Source organism: Trichechus manatus, unplaced genomic scaffold, assembly GCF_000243295.1.
Source record: "Trichechus manatus latirostris isolate Lorelei unplaced genomic scaffold, TriManLat1.0 scaffold00020, whole genome shotgun sequence".
Taxonomy (NCBI): Eukaryota; Metazoa; Chordata; class Mammalia; order Sirenia; family Trichechidae; genus Trichechus; species Trichechus manatus.
The window spans coordinates 13,071,393-13,086,161 of record NW_004443956.1 but is presented as its reverse complement, the minus strand read 5'-3'; positions in this window follow the sequence as shown (position 1 = coordinate 13,086,161).

Genomic DNA, 14,769 nt, shown 5'->3' with positions numbered 1-14,769 from the left:
GGCAACCGCGTGCAGGCAGCGCCTTCCTCCTGCATCGCTGGGGCCCTGGGCACTCGGAGTTGACCTTTCCACCACTTGCAGCTGTGAACAGACTGTTTGAAAACGCTCCATCCAGTCCCAAAACAAGCGAGTGTTTGAAACGTGAGACTGAGGGCTTGGAGAAAAGCGCAGCCATGCAGGGGAACCGCGCGTCTGGGGCCGAAGCCAGCCGACTCCCTGCTCCACCGGCCAGGAATCCATCCGCGTGGCCTCGGGCAGGCCACCCAACCTCTGGGCTGAACTTCCTGAGACACAGTGACATCTACCTAATGAAAAAGAAATAGTACCTAGAATGGTACTCGTGGCAGCGGTCTTAGTTTTCTTTCCGCTTGGAAACGTCCAACATGAAAGGCAGGAAGCCACCCCTGGTCCCCCTCTAAGACTGAGGCGGTTAGACTGGTCCTCGGCCCCCGGTGCGTGGGCCTTCTGCACCTCCCCCGCGGCTTTCTCGCGTGGTGAGCGGGCCCCCTCCCTGCGGCTTCACGCGCCGGCGCCCTGGTGTCCGCCCCAGTCCCTTGTTGGTTTCACTACGGCGGGGATGGTTTCTCCTGCTCTAACGTGTCTGCCTATTGCTCCTAAACGGAAAAAGCTGAGCTCTTGGATTTCTTAAACTTCAGCAACTTGTAACCCCACTTGAAATAAAAACAAAATCCGTAAAAGTGCATTCAATGAACAAGTGCGTAATTGTCTAAATAAACTTTTTTTTTGTTTAACAAACCAAACATAGTAATTCTATTAAGAAATCAAATCACTAGGGGCAGGGGCCAAGGCTCCCACCTCCCTGCACGTAGCCAGGTTGGTGGACCCCAGTGTCAGCTTCCACCCCAGCCAGGGGCTGTAGAGTCCCCATGCAGACAGTGTCGGAAAATTGTTAGCACCATTTTCATCCCCCCGCATCCCCTCCCGTCTGTATTTGGAAAAAAGACATAAGTGCCAACACGTTTTCCCCCATGGCTTCAAATTTTCTGGAAATTTACTTTTCTAGTTCCAAAAAAAAAGAAAACCGTTGCCGTGGATTCGATTCCAGCTCATAGAGACCCTATAGGACAGGGTAGAACTGGCCCATAGGGTTCCCAAGGAGTGGCTGGTGGATCTGACCTTTTGGTTAGCAGCCGAATGCTTAACCACCGTATTTAATCCTGGGAGAGAGGAATTTAGGTGTTTTCCTCCCAAGGCTTTAACTGACGTGTGCTTGGACGCTATCTAACCCTGTGGACGGGAGGCTAACTTCGGGGGGCCCAGGCTGATGATGGCGTGTGCTGTCCTATTTATTCTGTAATAAATATTCTATTATTCTGTTGATCACGCCGTTACGAGTGTCTGGTCTGTGCTCTGCTCAAAACGATCCTTCACTAAGAACTTGTGAATACAGTGACATTGCAGAAATGGAATCCCTGTTAACCCCACGGCGGGCATCAGCTCGGGAGGTGGACGAGAGGGAAGCACGCTGTACCATTCCATGGTTACTGGGGACGTATGTCATCTCCCAAACTGGTTTGAGATATACGTGCATGCTGGTGGAGGGTGAGGAGGAGCCTTGCCTGCTGGTGCTCCCCTCAGCTCCTATAGGCGGTCTTGGGGACCCTGATGCTGATCTCTCCCCATCCCTGTACCCAGATTGGTCCAAGCTTAAATAGCCATGGGAGTTGGTCCAAGGCTCCTTACGCACCTTTAAGCTTTTGCTAGACACTGGAATTCAAGTTACTGTTCTTCGGGATAATTTAGATGAGAGAGGGAGGAGGGTTCCAAAGTGTAGCTTTAACAGCCCGGAGAAGATGTGGGGCAGTGGGGCAGCTGCTTGCTTGTGGGTAGGGCTGCTTGGCCCCATCAAGGCACTAGTAGTCGTGTTTCCTACTGCTGAATGCATGTGGGCATAGACCTGCCGCACCAATACAACTTTGGGGGCATCAGTAACTACAAGGTTACTGTGCTCATGCCAGAAATATTCTGGAGATTGTGGTCAGGTAAGTCCTGAATAGATGCCCCCTGAGCTGCCTAAGCCCCAGAGAACTGTCTAACAGAAGCAGTATCGAATACCTGGAGAAGAGAAAGATATCTCCCTCCTGATCAAAGATTTGATTCCTGATACCGTAACTGTGACTGAAAACACAGTGAATCCTGAAGGGGAGTAGTGTGCAGTGATTGACTTGGCTAAGGCATTTTTCTCCATACCCCTCTGAAAGGGGGCTCAAAATTATTTTGCCTTCACATGCGGAGGCCTTCAATATACATCTACTGTGCTCCCCCAGGGCACCTAAATTCCCCCACCGTGTGCCATCAGTGGGTTGGACAGGATTTGGCTGCTGTCACCTGGGCAGAGGGAGTACATTGCTTCCACTATGTAGCGACGACATCATAATGGGAAAGACAGACAGAGCGGCACCAGCAGCACTTGAAAACACCTTTGCTGTCCTAAATGGTGCAGTGTGGGCCATGAATAAAGATAAAATTCAAGGCCTGGCCCAGCAAGCAACTTTCCTAGGAAGCATCTGGGCAGAGTCACAGCAACAAATGTCTGAACTGGTCAGGGGAAAGCTGCTAATCCTGAAACCTCCTACCATCAAAAGGAGACAAGACAACCTATCGGACTTTCTGCTTGTTGGTGGCAGCACATACCCCATTTAGGTATCCCACTGGCCACTTTATGCCAGGTCACCAGGAAAGCAGGACGTTCCAGTGGGCGCCAGAACAGGAACAGGCTCTCCAGGAAGGAAAGGAGGCAGTCTCTATGGCCTGCCCCTTGGGGCCTTTGGAGCCGGGATCTCCTTTTGAGTTACAGGTGTCTGCTTCGACAACTTATGCTGACTGGACTCTCTTGCAAAAGGAGGCATCGACAGGAGTCTGGTAACCACTAAGCTTCTGGATGAAAAGGCTGCCAGACGTGGAGACCAGATGCACTCCTTTAGAGAGGCAGTGATTGACTTGCTGTTGGGCGTTGGTGGAGACAGAGTGCCTCACCCAGGGCACCCTGAAATTCCCATCATGTCCTGGGTTATGAGAGGCCCCCAGACTCATCCTGGAGGTGCCCAGCAGCAAAATATCATCAAGTGGAAATGGTATATGCAAGATTGTGGACACCCTGGCCCCCAAGAGGTCTCTCAATTACATTAACAGGTAGTTGCAGTTCCTGCAGGAGAGCCAATTCTACAAGAGAACTCAGACTCAATGCTGTGCCCATTAGCTCAGTGGGGGCTGCATCCAGTCGCAGCCCCCAGAAGGACAGCTATAGTTTACAGATGGCTCAGCGAAGCTTAAACAATTGGGAGTACGCTGGGCAGCAGAGGCAGTCTCCATGCCCAAGGGGAAGTTTTCACAAGAACTGGAGGAAGTAAGAGTACCCAGTGGGCTGAGTCGTTTGCTGTGACCACAGCTCTACAACCTTCCTCACCGCACACTCCAGTGTAGATCTTCACTGACTCATAGGTGGTGGCCAGTGGACTGGCAGTGTGGTCTGGTGCTGGGTGAAACACAGACTGGAAAGTCAAGGGGTCTCCTGTTTGGGGCCATAAGCTATGGTAACAGCTTGCTGACCGGCCTGGGCAGGTCTTTGTTACACATGTTGACACCCATGGCAGAGGCCCTCACAGAGATGAACACCGCTGGAACCAACGGGCAGACAACGCCTACACCGAAGCTCTGTTTGTAGAGCCAACAGAAATGGATGCTGAGCCTGGGAAGTCTCCCCATGCGAAGGGGGATCAGGATGAAGACATCATCAAAGATACTGAGGAGCAAGAGATCCATGAGGTCAAAGTGGTTTCTTGACGGTCATTGGCAGCCAGCTGGAATAATGGACGGCTGAAGCAAAAATTAAGGAGAACACAGAGACCGAACTCTTACAGGATGGATTGTTGGACTCTCCACTGCCCTTTGGAAACAACAGTGCAGTAAGGCGAAAAGGAAACACAGCCCTGTCTCGTTTTCTGGGAATGGGGAAGGATAGGCCCCTGTTTCATGTCCCTGTCATACAGCTGTGTCCTTATGTCTATTAAGATAAAGACTGGGATGCCGCCAGAGACACTGTCCATACAAGGTGGATGGAGGAGGGCAAAGATGATTGGTTTAGTTCCAGAGAAGGAGTGATGTGTTCTCCAATTACCCCCTCTCAGCAGTTCCCTGGTTCGTGGAAAGTTCCTACCATTCAGCAGAAGCACAGCATTGCCGAGGCTGGGTTAGAGGTTCTGAACACTGAAGGACCATTATCCAGTGGACTGGACCAACAGGGCCCATGGGGGAAATTCAGGAAACAGAGGGGAGGAGAGTTCCATTAGTGGGAGCTCCGGTTCCTCTGGGAGAAATCCTAGAATACCTTAGGGTTATAGCAGTTCAACACGTTCAGATGGCTACCATGGAGCTTGGCTGATGGATGTGGGCCAGACTAGGAAACCAATGGCATAAAGAGAGGTTGTCGCCTCTGGAAATGGACAGACTGACTGGGTGGCAATTGAAGGACAGGAGAATATAATCCAGGTTCAGCAAGAACATTGCCTGGCCCAGAAGGTGAGGCATAGCCACAGGGTGGAGGTAGGGATGGGGAACACTAACCTATCTCCTTTTCCTACCTACAGCACATCAGATGGATACACTGGCCATTAGCCCATTAATTCTTCCTGCAGCTGCCGCATGCTGTAGCTGATGCCGTGGACTGTACCAACTGTTGGGTCTGTGCCTACATCCCTCACACCTCCTAGATCAGCATCCACAATGGATCATTCCTTTGACTGTTGGAGATGCAAGCGACTCATCATTGTCAGGTGTCCGTCACACCTCCAGCGCCTATGTGGAATGCTTTGCCACAGGCAGTTTTCAGTGACCTATCCCATGAAGTAGCAACTTTGACTGAAGGACATTTTTTGCTTTACTCTAAATCAAACTAAAAGACATGGTGGATATATGGGACAGAGTTTCTGTTTGATATAACACCTCCACCTTCTTTCCTGGAACTGATCCTTTTACTGATATGATAGCCTTTTCTAATTTAATGGATCAGGAACCTGATGAATGTGATAAGGTAGGATTACTTAATAATGTCTCTGTCAGTTTGTAGCACTGCGGTGAGTTGCGTGTTGCTGTGATACTGGAAGCTTTGCCATCAATGTTTCAAATACCAGTAGGGTCACCCTTGGTGGACAGGTTTCAGTGGAGTTCCAGACTAAGACAGACTAGAAAAAAGGACCTGGCAGTCTACTTCTGAATAATTGGCCAGTGAAAACCTTATGAGTAGCAATGGAACAGTGGCTGCAATGATGGGCTCAAACAGGACGATGATTTGTGAGGATGGCACAGGACCAGGCAGTGTTTCATTCTGTTATACATAGGGTCACTATGAGTTGGAACTGACTCAATGGCACCTAACAACATACCATTGTTGTCATAAGAGCCTAGGCTCCTGCTGTTTGCCTTAGATTATCTGATGGCCTCACAGGGAGGAGTCTATGCCCTAGAGGGCACTTAGTGTTGTGTTTCTATTAATGACAGTTACCAAGAGGTACATGGACAAACAGAGCTCAAGCCCTGACCAGGCAGGGAGTTGAAGTTGCCTCTGTGTCTCTTGACAACCTTAGACAGGACTTGTTTAACTGGTTACCAACCTGACAGGGCATGTGGCTTCAATCCACTATACAAATAGGCCTCATCATCCTGTTGATAATGGTTGTTTTAGCTATAGGATTTATTCTGACTTGCGCCTATGCATTCATGAAGGTTGCTGGACTTATGACAATGACATGGACAAAAAATAATAGACATTGAGAGGACAACTGGGAGTGGACTGCTGGATGCACAGGTGTACTATATTATAATAACCTCCTCACCATCTCCCTAGCTACTAATGGACATAAGGTGAAGTATGTGCTTTAGGGAGAGATGACTGCCCTCTGAAAAAACTCACAACTCTGTTAAGCTATCTTAGTGGGGTAAAGGAGGAAGATCTGTTGTCTGGCACCAGTAAATCTAGCCCACTCTGAACAGGGGCAATAAGTGATGTCCATTTCCCTCAGGGGGGCGTCCACTTCTTTCTTCTTTCTTTTTTTTTTTTTTACCACCGTTTACCTTTTATTACCCCCTTTTATTGTCCCTTCTCTTACCTATTCTCTGTACATGCTATTTGGCACATAGACATAGCTGTCTGATTAGTATTTAATCCTAGGAGAGAGGAACTCAGGCTTTCTCCTCCCAAGACATGAACTGGGGCGTGCGTGGATGCAATCTAACCCTGTGAATGGGAGCCTAGCTTCAGGGAACCCTAAGCTGATGATGATGTGTGCTGTTCTATTCTTCCTTGTCCTGTTTATTCTGTGAGTAATGAACACCTGTTGATCATGCCATTAGAAGTGTCTGATCTGTGCTCTACTCCAAACAGTCTTGTACTAAGAACTTGTGAATATAGTGACATTACAATTAAAATGCATTTATTTACACTCACAATGAGATCGGCTCTGCAGATGCTTGGCTGTTGTGTGGAGATCATACCACTCACCCTGGGAAAAAAAGGCACCTCCAAAGCCCTGCTGGCACCCCAGGAGAGCTGTCCTCTTCCTCTCTCTCTGTAGATGGGTCTGTCCTGAAGGGCTTTCCAAGCCTAGTGCTGGATCAAGGATTCTGAGAAGAAGGCAGATCGTGTGGGGCCAATACTCCCTCCTCCAGTAGTATCTGTGGGTGACTGGGGCTTCTATAAAGTTCTTCATGTTGGACAGAAATTCCACTAACCAACAGCCCTGCAGCTCCCTCGTTGCTCACATCCAGTCTTGGGGCCTCCCACTTCAACGGGAAAGCTACCCCCATAACCAGTCCCCATTCTCCAGGATGAAATTCCCCTTTTCTCCCTCAACATGGTTTCTAGACCTTTCTGTGTTGTTTATCAGTAGTTTCCTCTCTGGAAAACTCAGTGCTTCTTCTCTCCCCATGCCCCTGTTTTAAAATTAAAATATTTTATTGTGTTTTTGGTGAAAGTTTACACAGCATATTAGATTCCAATTTAAAAATTTCTACACAATATGTTCAGTGACCTTGGTTACATTTTTCACAGTGTGTCAAATTTCTCATTTTTTCCATCTGGTTGTTCTGTTTCCAGTAATCTAGTTTCCCTGCCCCCTTGCCTTCTTGTTTTTGCTTCTGAGTAAATGTAGACCGTTTGGTCTCATATAGATGATCTTTTAAAGGAGCACAGTACTCACAGATGGTATTATTTATTTTACGAGACAATCTGTTGTTAAGCTAAACATGACCTCATGGAATAGTTTTGGTTCAAGGTTTAAAGAGTATCTGAGGGTGATAGTCTCAGGGAGTCCTACAGTTACAACCAGTCCAGTAAGTCTAGATTTTTTAAGAATTTGAATTCTGTTCCACATTTTGCTCCCATTCTATCAGGATCCATCTATTGTGTTCCTGATCAGAATGGTCAGTAGTGGTAGCTGGGCACCATCTAGTTCTGATCTCAGGGTAGATGAGGTTGTGGTTCCTGTAGACTATTAGTCCTATGGACTATTAGTTCTTCTCTGAGTCTTTGGTTTCCTTCTTTCTCTTTTATTCTGGACACGTGGATACCAATAGTTATATCTTAGATGGCCACTCAAAAGATTTTAAGACCCCAGATGCTACTCACCAAGCTAGGAGGTAGAACATAAAATTTAAGTACTATATTATGCCAATGGACTGAGTTGTCCCACGAGACTATGGTCCTAAGCATTCAGACCCTGTAAACCAATCCAATGGGGTACTTGGTTAAGTCTAAGAAGTATCTGTTTTTGTGCCCCTAATGTGCTTTATTGTATATATGGATGTATATGGATGCATACGCTTACATATATATACACCTGCATAGAGATACATGTATATATTTCCACCTTTATACACACATATATACATACCTATACACTCATATGCATAGATACATACACACATGTGTAATTACATTCCTATTTTTTAGTTGTTGTATGTCGTAACATTTACCAAAAACATTCTTTTTTCTTGCTGTCTTAGTTATCTAGTGCTGCTATAACAGAAATACCACAAATGAATAGCTTTAACAAACAGAAATTTATTCTCTCACAGTCTAGGAGGCTAGAAGTCCAAACTCAGGGCACCTGCTCCAGGGGAAGGCTTTCTCTCTCTAGGGAAAAGTTCTTGTCGTCACTCTTCCCCTGGGTCTAGGAGTTTCTCAGCACAGGGACTCTGGGTCCAAAGGACACGTTCCACTCCTGGCTCTTCTTACTTAGTGGTAGGAGGTCCCTCTCCTCTCTGCTCACTTCTCTTTTATATCTCAAAAGAGATTGACTCAAGATACAACCTAATCCTGTAGATTGTGTCCTGCCTCATTAACATAACTGCCTCTAATCCTGCCTCATTAATACCATAGAGATTAGGATTTACAACACATAGGATAATCACATCAGATCACAAAATATAGGACAACCAGACAATACTAGGAATCATGCCGTAGCCAAGTTGACACACATTTTGGGGGAACACAATTCAATCCACAACATTCCACCCTTTGGCCCCCCAAAATTCCTGCCCTTGCCACATGTAAAATACATTCACCCCATCACATCATCCCAAGTTTTAAATCAACTCCAAATGCAAATTCTATCCTGGGGCAAAATTCCTCTTCATCTGTGAAATCTAGAATACAAGTTATCTGCTTCCAATGTACAATAGTGGAACAGGCACAGAGTAGACATTTCCATTACAAATGGGAGAAATTAAACGGAAAGAAGGAATAATAGGCACCAAGCAAACCCAAAACCCAGAAGAACACATTACTTTAGTTCTCAAGGCTTGAAAATAATCCTCTGTTCTCTGAAACCAGGTAGACAATGGTCCTGCCCTTCAGATTCAGGGTGTTGGCCACACTCTCCAGATACTGGGTGGAGGCCCCTCAGCCCCAGGCTTCAGCTCCACCTTCCAGGCCCTCTGGGACAGTAACTCTGCTCTCCCTCAGGCTTGTGTGGCCCCATTCTCCTAGTCCATCTGAGTGGCAACCCTACCCCTTCAGCCCGGCAGGCCCCATTCTTCTGTCCCTTGGGCATGTCAGCCCCCCTCCCCCACCTGAGCTTTGGGCAGCAGATCCGGCCACATCCTCCTGGCATTCTTGAGCCACAACCCCACATTCTGGAACTGAGTTGGTGACAATCTGACTCTTTGAAACCTAGGAGGTCGTGGCCCTACCCTTTGATATCCCAGAGGTCGTGGCCTGACTCTTTGAGACCAAGGTAGATCTTCTTCCTGTGCTCCTTGTCTCTTCAGCTTCTGCTTCCTGGTTCCTTGGCCTCTTGGCCTCTTGGGCCAACCTGGCCTCGGTCCTGCTCAGATAAGTGTTACAAAGCTTTTTAGCTCTACCGATAAGTGCCCAGAGGCACCTCACTCTGCCAGTAAGCCTCAGCCCAAAGGTATTCATCTCTCTCACTCCATGGGTTGGCAAGACTAGCTCCACTGATAAGTGCCCGGAGGCACCCCACTCCCCCAGGAAGCCTCCTGCCTGAAGGCACTCAGCTCTCTCGCTCCATGGGTCAGCTCCTGCATCATCTTGTGCCAGTCTCCAGGTTCTGCTGCCACTGCCATTTCCCTGCTGCTTCTTTTCGCTGTCTGCACCATCTCCAGTGTTAACAGCTCTACCTGACCTCCTTCTGAGCCCCCACCAGAATTGCCTTTGACATCCATAATTCTACCAACAGTCTCTTCAAGGCAATCTAGGCTTTTATTATTAGGCACCTTAAAACGTTTCTAGCCTCTACCCATTCAGTTTCAAAACCACTTCCATATTTTAAGTGTCTGTTAGACCAGCACTCCACTCTGGTACCAAATTCTGTCTTAGTTATCTAGTGCTGCTATAACAGAAATACCACAAGTGGATGGCTTTAACAAATAGAAATTTATTCTCTCATAGTCTAGGAGGCTAGAAGTCCAAATTCAGGGCACCAGCTCCAGGGAAAGACTTTCTTTCTCTGTCAGCTCTGTGGAAAAGTCCTTGTCATCAATCTTCCCCTGGGTGTAGCAGTTTCTCAGCACAGGGACCTCTGGTCCAAAGGACATGTTCCACTCCTGGCTCTTCTTAGTCGACGGTAGGAGGTCCCTCTCCTGTCTGCTCACTTCTCTCTTTTGTATCTCAAAAGAGACTGACTCAAGATACAACCTAATCCTATAGATTGTGTCATGCCTCATTAACATATCTTCCTGTAATCCTGTCTCATTAACATCATAGAGGTTAGGATTTATAACACATAGGATAATCACATCAGATCAAAAACTGGAGGACAGCCACACATTTTGGGGGGACACAATTCAATCCATAACACTTCATACTTCTTAGTGACAACATTTACCTTGGTCAAGCTGTGCACACTGCACCCACATTTAGTGTTATATTTTCCATCGCCAGATATAACAAGTGTCTACTATCTAGAGCATGATCTCCTCCTGCCCACCTATCACCAGTGATCATTGGTTTCAATATGTATAGCTATTCTTGCGTTTTTATAATAGCAAAATCATACAGTATTTGTCCTTCTGTGATTGATTGATTTCACTCAGCATAATGTTCTCCAGATTTATCCATGTTGTAATTTATTTTGAGAACTCATCATTATTCTTTTTGGCTGCATAATATTCCATTGTATGTATATACCACATTTTGCTTACCCATTAATCTGTTGAAGGACCCTTAGGCTGTGTCTTAGTCATCTAGTGCTGCTACAACAGAAATATCACAAGTGGGTGGCTTTAACAAAGAGAAATTTATTTCTTCACGGTAAAGTAGGCTAAAAGTCCAAATTCAGGATGTCAGCTCCAGGGGAAGGTTTTCTCTCTCTGTCAGCCTTCTCATCAATGTTCCTCCAGACTAGGAGCTTCTCCACGCAAGGACCCCGTGTCCAAAGGGCACGCTGTGCTCCTGGCACTGCTTTCTTGTTGGTATGAGGTCCCCTTGTCTCTCTGCTCACGTCTCTCTTTTATATCTCAAAAGATTGCCTCAGGACACAATCCAATCTTGGGCTGGGTTCTCTAGAGAAGCAAAACCAGTAAAGCGTATAAATATATAGAGAGGGAGATTTATATCAAGGAAACAGCTCATGCAACTGTAGAGACTAAAATGTCCCAAGTCTGTGGATCAGGGTAGAGGACTCTCCCAATCTGCGGAGCCACAGGAGCTGGTGAACCCAAGGTCGGCATGTCGGAGAGGGGCTCCTGCTCACAGGCTGTGAAGGTCAAAGAATTCCAAGATCAGCAGACCAGACCACAAGGTTTCTCCTGATTCACACAGCTGTAGGGGCTGGCATCAGTGTTCCCCCAGACTAGGAGCTTCTCCACACAGAGACTCCAGGTCCAAAGGACACGTTCCACTCCTGGCACTGCTTTCTTGGTGGTCTGAGGTCCCCTTGTCTCTCTGCTCATGTCTTTCTTTTATATTTCAAGAGATTGCCTCAGGACACAATCCAATCTTGTAGACTGAGTCCTGCCTTACTAACACAACTGCCACCCATCCTCCTCATTAACATCATGGAGGCAGGATTTACAACATATAGGAAAATAACACAATACCAGGAATCATGGCCCAGCCAAATTGATATCCACATTTTTTGGGGGGACATAAGTCAATCCATGACAGGCTGTTTCCATTTTTTTGCAATTGTGAATAGTTCTGCAATGAACATAGGTGTGTATATATCTGATTGTGTCTTTAGTATTAGATATCTAGGGTATATACCTAGAAGTGGGATTGCTGGATCATAAGGTAGTTCTATTTCTAGTTTTTTGAGGAAGTGCCATACCGTTTTCCATAGTGGTTGTACCCATTTTACAATCCCATCAGCAGTGGATAAGGGTTCCAATTTCCCCACACCCTTGCCAGCATTTGATGTTTTCTGGTTTTTTTGATCAGTGCCATTTTAGCAGGGATGAGATAGTTTCTCATTGTAGTTTTGATTTGCCTCTCTCCGATGGCTAATGATCATGAGCATCTTTTCATTAGTTTGTTGGCTGCTTAAATGTCCCCCTTGGTGAAGTGTCTGTTCAAGTCCCTTGCCCGTTTTTTAATTGGGTCGTCTTTTTGTTGTTGTTGCAATGCCTCTTCTCTTGCCTAAAATACATTTGTAATTCATAAAATATATCCTGAAAATAGAGAAACAGGATATCCAGGGAGCCAAGGATAGCAGCAGAAAACTGGAGCGTAGTCTTCTGGGGCCCTCCCTAGAGTTTGTTCAGAAAAATAATAACGGCTCCTTCTGGGTCAAGAGGCATCTGTGAGCTCAGTCCATCTCCCCACTCCCCGCCACCAGAGGCCAGCAGGGGCTCTGCTCTTTGTTCTCCTGAACTATGCACTCGACCCTCTGGAGCACTTACCTCATATTCTTTTCTCTTTCTATGGTTGACAGGAAATGACAAGGAGGCTCTGGGGATTGTGGACCATCCCCTGATGGAGCAGTGGGTCTCTAAACTACATGAAGAGCTGCCTGCCCACCTGAGCCTAAGCAAGAAATAAGCCTCCACCGACTCAGGGGCCTGTCTACGGAAAATAGTGCCTATGGCAATTAATTTTAAATTTCTGAATGATTTCTCATAGCTGGCTATGAAAATTGCGATGACCGATAGAAACTATTCGTTAGCACCCCTCCTCAAGCGGCACCCAGGGCACGTGCCCTACCTGCCATACTTCAGTTACGCCTCACTGTGCTGGGCCATCACTTGCTAGGTGTCTTTCTGTCTGTCAGTGAAGCCCACCCTACCTCTGCGGGGAGTCGCTTCTCACAGCCAGCCTGTAGCTGTGCCTGGAGTGCCCCGGAGTTCAGTGTCCTTCTGCCTCAGCCTCTCCAGAGAGTTTTCAGCTGGGGCTGGAGAGGGGCACGGAATGAGGGAGGAAACCTTACAAAGACTTGCAGCCAGTCTCCAGTTTTCAGCCTCACCTGCACCTCCCTCTTGGAGGGACCTGGTACCTCAATTTGAGCCTTTGGGCGTGTGGGGGATGGCAGGCGGTGCAGGGGCTGCAGCCACTTTGGGGATCCCCCACTGCCTGCTTCGATCCCAGCTTTCTGCCATCTTTTAGATCATAATCACCTATGGATCAGCTTCCCAGCTTCCTCCAAAATCCTTTTGCCACAAGCTTAGCCCCATCCTCTTTGTCCTTTGTGGGTTTATGCCTTTTTAATTCCTTTTCTATCACTTTTTGTGGCTTTCAGAAGGGAGCAAAAAACACACATGTATTACGTTAACATCTTTAACATGTTTAACCTGAGTCCAGTTGCGTCTTTACCATTTTGCGAATTCATTTTCACATCCCCAGGGCCTGACACAGAGCCCAGGGCGTTACAGGCACCTAACACATGTATGTCAAAAGAATGAATGAGTGAATGAACAAATCCACAATTCAGAAGCCAGCCACTCCTGCTTGGATCTTCTTTGCCTCATTCAAAGGCTGGCTCATCTGAAAGATTGTCCCTGCAGGGTGTCAATGCCACTTGCTAACAACCAATACTTCCATTGTCCTTATATGCACTATTCTCCTGGAACCGCAGGTGCGAGTCTGTGATTGCTGGCATTGGGTTAACAGGTGAGAGTCATAATAGAAGCATAAGGCTTGACTCTGTGCTGCCATGTTTACAACCTGTGTGGGAGAAAAGGTAATATGAAACAGTGCAAGAATTGTGAGCTGGCAGACAGTCAAGGCCTGGCTGTGTGGTGCAGACTGTCAGTGCTGAAAGGGACAGGACAGCGGGCCTGAGCAGCTTTCTCTGGGCCTGGAGATGCTGCAGGGGCCAGGCAGAGCTGTTACCTGCTGGAGGCTCCCATTTGAGTGGGGAAGAGACCCCAACGATACACAGGGGAGAACTCAGGACTTCCTGGGTCTAAAGGAGGTAAGAGTAATGTGAGAGCAGTAGGAGGGAAGCCGGAATCAGCTGGGGCTCAGGGCCCTCTGGGACACTTCCTAGGAATAACAGAAAATGGGGCCGTAAGACTGACCCTGTGGCTCTGGGCTCCGTACACCTCTCTGCGAGACTCTGCCTGACCAACTGGGAAAAAAAAGCAGTTTGCTTTTACTGACCAGAGAGGCAAGGGGCGTTGGTTTGCTTTTCCATCTGCCGCCTCAATTTGCACGGGAACTTTCAAGGGCAAGATGAGTCTAAGGTGGGTTTTTGTTTTTGTTGTTTTAGCCCAATACCAAGCCTGTGAGACAAGTGTAAATGCCTTTTTATATATGAGGAATCCAAGGGTAAAATGTTAACTTCATTCAGCAAGCATAACTGAAAATCTAGACCACTTTAGGTTCTTAATCTTCTTGCCTTGCCTAAAGTCACAAAGGGGTTGAGCTGGGAAGAGAAGAAGATCTCCTGAGGCCTAAAAAAAACCCAAACCCGTTGCCATCAAGTTGATTCTGACTCATAGCAACCCTATAGGACAGAGTAGAACTGCCCTATAGGGTTTCCAAGGAGCACCTGGTAGATTCAAACTGCTGACATTTTGGTTAGAAGCCATAGCACTTAACCACTAGGCCACAAGTTTTTTGTTATTTTTTTTTAACCTGAGGCCTAGCTTGGTCTTTTTCCTGGTGGGGGAGGGGGGAGGAGGGAGGCCAGTGGCCTCAGGAGGTTGGTAGCCCCAACCCCTTTGTTGCGAGCTTTTTCTGTTGCTCTCTCTGGCCTGGCTTCTCCTCAGGTCAGTCCCCAGACTGGTATATAAATCAATAGTTTAGTAAAAACAAACTCTTTTTTTTTTTGTTGTTGTTGTTTTATTTATTTTTTA